We start from the raw sequence: 9360 nt of genomic DNA, 5'->3' as shown, positions 1-9360 counted from the left end.
GAGAGACTGGGCAGTAATCACTATGGGTTCATTCTGCTGATGATGGGGAGGGAATTAATTTACTCTGGAGAAAAACAAATTAAGGCTCTACTCAGTCCAGTGCTCTGTCACACAATAGCATATATAAATATTTTATCTTGAGCGATACAGGTTAGCAAAGGTTTAGTACATCTCCATTTACACAAGGGCCTACTCTCCATGCTGTGGCCTCCGCTCCCCTCTTGGCTCTCCTCCTGATGAGTGCCTGCTGTCCTCTCCTTCACCTCCCTTTCTTCCGACTTTCACTCTCCTCACCACGTCTCCATTTTCCAGCAATGTCTTTATTGCTCATGGTTGATATTTCTCCTATCACACACGCCTGCCACTGCCTCTCGTCTGCAACCTTCCTCCATCTCCTCTCCTTGTTAAATACAAAAATCCAAATATTCATTCTTGAGACCAACTTGCGTGGCTCGGATGTCTTAATCTCCTCTGACACAAATGCATCGCTTGATGACAGGGAGTGTAGAGCATACCGTGGAAAACAGGATTTAGCTGACACAGTTGAAAATGTCACAATGAATTATGGACCTTGGTATAAATCAGGTTTGAGGGTGTGATGTATTATAGAAACAAAATACGTTTTTGATTTAAAACTGACCACTGATCCTGTTGGATGTTGTGTTGTGCAATAAATGTATCCTATTGTTACTTCAGCTTCCTCTTTGACTTGCCAGTTGAACAATAAAAACTGTGTGGTACTATATTATAGGATATAGAATAATCTTGTACAATGGCTTTCCACTAAATTTGACCTTACTTGCCGCTTGGAAAAAAATGCTTTCACCTATAGGTCAGCTGAATGTGACTTCTAGCCCACAGATGGATATCAAATTAATAATAACTGCTGTTTATGTCAAAATAAAACTGTTTGTATCAGTAATTATCTAATCCCGTGATAGACAAGTGACCTGCAGATTATCCTCTGGCTCCTACCTAATGGGTTCTGGGATACAGCTTATGAAATATGAGGATCTTTTACTAAACAATATAAACAAAAGTACAAAGTACAGTGGGGGGAGTCCACGTGCGTCGCTTCATTTAGGGTTCCAACTTGTGAGTTTCCATTGTATTGTGGTTAGCCATGCTGCTAATGTAACCTACCTTACTTTAGCACCAATTTCTACCACCAGTGTGCGGGCATTAATCGATAAAAAACAAATACTTTTTAACGTCCTGTACCCTAACTGATGAAAACACATGGGCTATCCCTATGGTGCGTTAACTGTGGCCCATATTTGTCAGTTACTAGCAGCAAATGATCATGTAACAAGGTAAACAAAAGTTTTCTTCCTCTGGGCGTCAACATTCGGATGACGGCACTGTCCAGTGAGGCAAAAGCTGAACCAGATCCAACCTTTTCACTGCAGGGAGCTGCATTTGGGAACCCTGTGTGCTGGTTCCAGGTGTGGTGAACGCAGCCCCCCATAGAAATGAATGGAGAAGGCTGCTTTATTTCCACATTTAAAACTCGGTCTGAATACGGCCTTATCCAACGTTGAAATAAGAGTTGCGTGTTGTTGTTGTTGTCGTCGTCAACAAAGTGGGGCAATTAGAGCCGCAGCGGGCCAATAAAGACTGCGCTGCAGGAGCGCGCGAGGGCAGGGCGATACCCGGTGAGAAACGGCACGCGCCCCTGCTCTGCCTCCTGCCTCACAGCGGCGAGGCTCCTGCTCTAATGAGAGGGATTTTAATGGATTTATAGGATTCCTGTGTGTCCGCAGGCTCTTGGCTTCGCCGATTAGAAACGTCTGTGATAATTGGTGAGCCGCCTCCACATTAACACGAACCAAAGAGAGGGGGGAAGAAACTCTCCTCTCCACCACGGCCATGATAAAAACGTAGCATAGGCCAAGAGGAGAGGACATGAAGAGTCATAGCTCACATTTTTTATTTGAATATAGTAGACATTCTGTAGCTTAGTGGAGTTTGTCAAGGCCGAAACTGGTTTGCTATGAATTGACACCACCTGGTAGCATAAACATAAACACGCAGGTGTAGAACAGAGAGGAAACACCATCCACAAATGTTTTTCTTAATGAACTATAATAAAATTAAACAATTAAAATTAACTATTAAACGATAATTAACTATTACAATCAGCCTGTAAGCAAATGCCAGTTGACAGTGGTCAGTTGTATGTTTTTGTATTGGATAAAAATAAAATAAAACCACAAAGAAAGGTAGGGCTTTACTTTTCATTTATTAAATAGATTTAGTAAAATTTTGTTTTATTGCCAATTCTTTTGGTTTCCTGTAATTCCTCATTGATCCAACCCTTTCAAACTTACTGGCTGTCACTGAATCTGCTTGGTTGCTTGATAGGCCTAATCTGCTAATTTATTGTTAATATGTCCATTGATCAGGTGTCTCTCAGGGTCAGAGAAACCTTAAGCCTAGATCAATGTAATCTCTAAGTAATAAATACCATTAAGTAAAATTTTAATTAAGTCACTAAGGTTTAAATAATGAATACATTTAAATCTCAATTAGAAACATTCAATAAACAACTAATATAACCAAATACTACTGTATTACTATTCAAGTTGATGTAGTGGTAATCTAATACCCACTAGTGATTAGGATTTCTTTTTTAACAATTACATTTTGCATTAGTTCACCTTAACAGAAAATACTTGATTTTGTTGTTTCACGTGCATTCATAATGGATAACTAATATGGCAGCATTTATATTACCTCTAACCAAAATATCCTGTCTCCCTAACCTCAGCTGATTTTAATAAATCAAATCCAATAAAAACACCAGTTACAAACTCATGAACACTTATTGAGTTAACAAGTTAAATTCTCCTTCCCTCCCAGCTCATCACTCAAAAGCTGAGGAGAATTTCAGGACAAAAGAAAAAAAAACATTTAGTGTCTGCTTGTTTATTCCTGTGCTTGCTCTGTATTTATTCACTCTTGTCACTCATCTTTTTCCCTCTCTCCACCTCACTCTCCCCTGCGGCTTTCTCTCACACACAGGCGGTGTGATGGCGCTGCAGCGTAGAGAGAAAGATCTGGGTGACCATCTGAAACCAATTATGGCGGCGCTACAGCCACCCAGAAACTCAATGACTGATGGGGATCTTGTATTTATAGCTGGGGTAATTGGCAACTCCCAGGCACACACGCATCACATGCACACACACAACACAAGGAAGTACAAAGAAACAGGCACTTTTACTGTAAACGTACACACATAAAGCACAGTTTGTGTTTACACTCAGGGATAGACACCGTGCACACATAATACACACGCACAGGCCTCACAGGCTGCAGAAAATGTGAATACACTCCTTCAGTCCATGTCACACTTGTAGTCAGAGTGACACGGTCTATATACCAATCAAAGACCTTTGTCTCAGGAAGACAAATAAGGCTTGGGGATGGCCCGGGAGGCATGTTTGTGTTTTCCATGGTCTAATCAGAACTGATGTGTAGAGCAGATACTGCAGGTTGTACATCTTAGCTATCTGTCTTAGCCTGTCAGCGCGTCAAACCTGCATGTGAAAACATATACAAAACACATCTGCCTCTTGTTAGGCACCATAAATGGCTGCCATGTGGTCTGCTGATAAATAGGCCAGTCTATTTATTGGAACACAACAAACTGGCTACAAACACTGACAGAGGATCGAAGAACTATAAATATTGTGATGTGATGAAATCTTTAAATGTGCTGCACGCATTTTACAAGGGTCTCACTCCTTTGCCTTTTTCTATGTAGCACTTCTTTTGACTGCTTTCTTTTTTCACACACCGCCTTGTTAAATCAGCGGGGGGACAATGGCACTCTCACACTGAGCAGGTCTAGGGCTGAGTATGTGTGGAAGGCTTGGCTGCACTAAAGCTGAGCAGATCCGCCACTTGAGAACGATAAAGAGTCCTGTTACACCCAAACTCTCAAAGAGACGTAACCAGAAATTCTTGCATGAATCGGCAACAGACAAGCCCTAAACCCTGTGTAATTACATATTTGGAGTTTATCAGGGTTTATGCGAAAATGCACAAGTTTCCCTTCCCTGGTGGTCCTTAAACACATCCATATGTCCAGCATGTTTCCATTTCTGCTCCTCCCTCTGCTCTCTCTCTCCCTCTCTCTCCTTCTTCCCCCCTCCTTTATCTTCCACCTCCTATTTTCCCTCCATGAAAAATGACTGCGACGTACAGATGGATGATATGACCCGTTGGAGTGGTGTTTTTCTATTGTTAAGTTGTTGTTGACTCTCTAGACTCACAGTGTGACAGATCCAGTTTGGTGTTTTGGAGTGCATCAAGGCCATCAGCACCAGGCCAGAGCTCTTGGTGGAACTGTGTGCAAACAGAGGAAGCCGCAGCCTGTCCACATTGCACAGACTGGAACACACAGACAAATCTGGGGAGGCCTTCTATCGTGTGTGGGCCAGTTTTTTCATTTCTTTTCCTCCCTGTCTGCCTCTCACTCTACTTCTCTCACTCTGCTTCTCCCAGCTTGAGAAAACCGATCTGTTTTAAAACACGTGCTAAATATTACCATATTTACATTTTCCTGTTTCAAGAAGGCAGCAAAGGGGGAGTGTGTGGTGTGGATTTTTCCTTTTTTCAGTGGAAAGGTCTCGGTCCGGGGTTAGGCTCTGTTTGAAACTTTAAACCTTTTTTATGCTTATTTGTTTTATGATTCTGCAGGGCACTGTGTTTACACTAAGAGTGCAACATCTGGATTAGATAATTTGTTGGGAATTAACTGAACCCGAATGCTTATCGACCTCATCTGATTACATCTGTTTGATGTTTGGTGCTTTTCCCCTCCAGCATTCATTATTTTTCTGCCGGCTCACTGGTATTCAGTTTTTGCTGTACATTTGTCTGTGATATGTTTTTAGACAAATGGGGGATTAACACTCAACAGCATTAACCTTGCCTCTAATCACTGGCAGCAGCAGGCTCTTCACGCACAGTCACATCTCTCCAGTGCTGGCCTTTTCATAATGGCTTATTCCCAGTTAAAACTCACTGGTAATGTTTAATTTTCTAGTCACACAAGAGGCGCTGGCATTGGCATTAAGAGGTCACATTACTGATTACATCCTCAACTTTTTCATAGAATAATCTAGTCACTGATGATGTAAAATGTGATAAAAAAATCTCAAATATTATTAAACACAAGGATTTGGTGGCTCATAATGACTCTCAAGCAACTGCCATAGCTAAGGATGATCTATCAAACACTGTCAATACCTTGTCAGTGTTCATAGTTTTAATAACTTGTCTCCATGTCATGTTCCTCGCAGTCTTCCTTTTTAATCACTGTCTTTTCTGTATATTTTCTCAGCTACATCCAGCAGATCAAATACTTTAATCTGTCACATTGTTAATGAGTTGGTTGACTCAAGTACTGTAGTTAACTTGACATAGCCTAATTGCTCTGCCACTTCAGCTTTGTAAACATTGTTGCACTAGAAATGCCTAATTCTTAGTCAGATAGTTTAGCACCAAAGTGGTTGCATAGCTTTATGCATTTAGTGTTTTTTTGGAGAGATGATTGATGTGACCATATATAGAGAATGTGAAGTCGTCGTCATGCCTTATTGAAATTTGGGTAAAAGCACCATTTTGGAGAGATCATACCTATTATCATTAATAGAAATATGCACTACATACATCTACAAGTTGATAAAAAAAAAGATCCCATACAGCTACGTACAGTAGTGGATGCTTGAACTATGTCCAAACATCCATTTTAGTGTTCAATTTGAGCACAAAGAGGACAGAAATTGATTCATCTGCAGTGTTTGTGTCATCTGCCGGCAGCTGCCAGTTGGTGTTAGCTCCTGAACTGAGACCAGGGTGCAGAGTCATTTTTTAGTCTGTCACTCTTGTTGAAGGGATCTTTACTGTATGGACGCTACGGGTTATCAACTATGGTTGTCCATTGTGAATTACCGCAGTCAGTAAAGTGAGATCTAAATCATTTAAGCGACTTTTTAGCCAAACAAAATAACAATGTATGCAGGTAAAAACAGCACCTCCCTGCCAAAATGGCACCCCTATCCCAACATTTAACACAGCATGACATACCTTCCCATTCTTTATATTGTGATACAATAGAAATCAGTCCTTCATAATTAAAATTTTTCTGATATACTAATGATAAACTCCAATTCAGCATCTCTGGATTAATTTAATAGTAAACACCATATTCACATGTAAATGGAAAGAAACTCTAACTCCTCACACTTCATGAATTTTTTTTATATTTTGCCATACCAGTTATACTGTGGCAGTCCTGATTGTACATGATTAGTCCATCAAAGTGATGAAATAACTAAGTGGATTAGCCAAAAAGCATGTTATCAATCTCTGGTTGAGTTTCCAGAAGGTTCACTGTATCATAATGTATGCTGATATCACATCAACAGGAAATTACGTACTCAGTGAGAGTTTATTCATATCACCAACCGTTATTCTTTTTTATTATGAGGTCCAAGATGTTGTTTGTAACTTTGTGTTGCTTCTGTCTTAATCAGGTGTCTCTGTAAAAATTATGTAATATAGTTGATTAGATAATGGTTTAATAAACATTTCAAATCTCCCAATAATAAGCTAATGGACACATGATAGGACATTTGTTTCTGGACCTTATCTGAGCTACTGACTTTATCTGACTACAACATGCCCCCTTTGGCTTCTGTTGGGCTTTATCTTTGCTCTGTGATCCATTACAAAGCTGCCTGCTGTCCCCTGGGCGATCCGCCTTGTCCCCACTAATCTGGCTGAGCTGCTGTGATTCCATCACTCCTGTTGAGTCACACAGAAAGATTAGTCAGACTCCACATACAACAGATGTGTCCAACACTTGATTTGTGTGTGTTTTATTGACTCTGGCCATCTGTTAATACAGTTGCTTGTTCCTCCTCTTGTGTTTGTTGATGCACACAGACAGAGGAGCTGAGTGCCAGAAGAAACATTCAGTAAAGGAGAGATGAGAGATAGAGACAGAGAGGAGCTGGAGGTTGGGGGTCATATTTTATAAAAGGCTGCTGTTTTAAGTGTTAAGCTGCAACTTGCTGTATTCCGGCATATAGAACAGAAGCACTGATCCTGGCTTTTAATTTAGTTGGAGAGGGATTGATTCAGGATACCGCACAAGCAGTGTTTGTTGATAAATGAATCTCACATGTTGAATGCTTTCACAGAGTATTGAGATCTTAAATTCCTTCACTAGAAGGAAAGTGAAAGATTGCTTTAGCTATCTGAAATTCCTTATGGTACCATTCCTCAGATTCCCTTTTAGACAGTGAGCAGTTGTCTTCGGCACATTTGTGTGTGTATATCTATCAATGTATGCACTTGTACAAGTTTATGTGCACTGCAGAATTTTCTGGATGATAAAGTGTAACAGTTGCAGTAACTCATGTTGGATTGTTGTTTCGAGTTTTCTGGGACATTCCACCCGTCTCCGTGTCTTCCTCCTTTCTATGTCACTCGTCACACTCTTCAATCCCATGGTGTCTTTTTCCCTCTTCGTTGTCTCATGTAACACATCTGTGAATGCCTTGGAAGCCACAGAGCTTATGAAAACTTTTGGCTCACATTAATTATCCTTACTGAAATACCTACAAGGTAAGTTAGGTCTTAAAGTTTTTATCTACTTACTTAACAGAAACTGTATCATTTAGTCACCAAAATCTCAGACAATATTATTTTGATCTTTTTTATCTGCTCTCATCTCACTGGCTGCCCCCTTCTCTGCATTCCTCCCATCCTGCTCCTGTGAAGCTGCCTGTTTTCCCACTCAGTAGAAAGTTAAGAGAGGCCTGCATTTTGCTGGTCTTGCTCTTTATGCAGTGATGCTGTATCTTGGTACACTCTCTGCTGTTTCATGATGATGCGATTTCTTGACTCAGGCATCACTCGGCCAGTTGAAAGACCAGAACTCCATGAACCTGCTGAGAGGAAGGTTGTGTCTGGCCTGGGTAAACAGTGTGGGAGGGGGAACCTGGGACACAGCTTGTTGGTTCTAAATGTGGAGGAAAAATGTAACTGGGCCTGTGGGGAGTGAGCAGGGCCAAGACTAACCCTTACACATGCTCGCTAGGAGCAGGCACAGGAGCCAAGTTGGATCACAGCTGCTGTGAGGGACATATAGGTAACAGACAGGATTTAGACCTGGGTCTTGCAAACAGGAAGTCATTCTTCAGGGGGCAGTGTCCTCTTTGCAAGGCAGCAAAGTTTAATTTACTTCCAGGTGAACCTTCCAAGTAAATTTTCTTAAGAACAAAAACAGAAAATAGCAATAAAATTACTGCAGCATCCTAAAATGAAGTGATTCAGGATTAAGTGCTTGTTATTGTTCAACAAACTGTAGTTTTAAATGACATCAAAGTGAGGCATTTAAGCTTTACAGAATCACACACTGCTACACTAATAGCTACCCCTTGGCCTGTACCTTACATTCACCCCTCTGAAGATGTATGGTTTTTACCTGACTGACTCTCAGTTCCCCCTTAAACTTCAACCGTTGAAGATTTAACCACAGTCCAAGCTAGGAGCAGGGGCTTGTTGGAGAACAAAAATCTCACGCACAGACAGCACTATACTCATCACAGAGCTGGAGGTGTTAATAGTAGTTGTGTCAATGCGAAGGATAACTCAGCCAGACATGGGTTAGATATTCAGAAATATTCTTACTGGGCATTTTAACCTGCATGAAGTTCCAGATGGGCTGATGGTTACTCCATCAGAATAACTTAGATGGTGTCAGGAAGAGAGGAATATGTAACTGATTTTTCCAAGATTTATGGGGGCAACCTCCACCTGCAGGATTACAACATAGACAGATAAATTAATGGCATGCAGTGTTTATTTTTTTATCCATATGCAGCTGATGGTTGTAAAAATGCTAGTTGTTTGCAGCACTGAAGTCATATTGCATAATGAATTATAATACAACTTTGCAACAAAAATTGCATGAATACTTTTAATTTATTAATAGATTGTGCATATTTGAAGTTATATTGACTCATTGTAAAACAAAGCACCCTTTAAATGGCTGGAAAAGATCAGTGTTTTATGTTGTCAGACTTTTTACAACACAGTGATGAGACATTAAATGTACTAAAGTCATCCACTCTCCCAGCAGTTACCAACATTATCTTTTGTCATTTTGTTCTACCAAATAAAACCCTTTTGAAGTTGTTCTAGTTGCTCCACAGTGCTACCTCACAACCTTCAGGAAGTGGTTAACGCTTTAATTGGCACTTAATTAGTTAATTGACCCCAGTGTTGTGCAGAAGGGGGGGTTATAGAGTGATGGGGGCTTGAGGGTGGAGAGGATTG

This window comes from Monopterus albus, unplaced genomic scaffold, assembly GCF_001952655.1.
Source record: "Monopterus albus unplaced genomic scaffold, M_albus_1.0 scaffold83.1, whole genome shotgun sequence".
Lineage (NCBI taxonomy): Eukaryota > Metazoa > Chordata > Actinopteri > Synbranchiformes > Synbranchidae > Monopterus > Monopterus albus.
The sequence above is the reverse complement of the archived record's forward strand: the minus strand, read 5'-3'. Positions refer to the sequence as shown.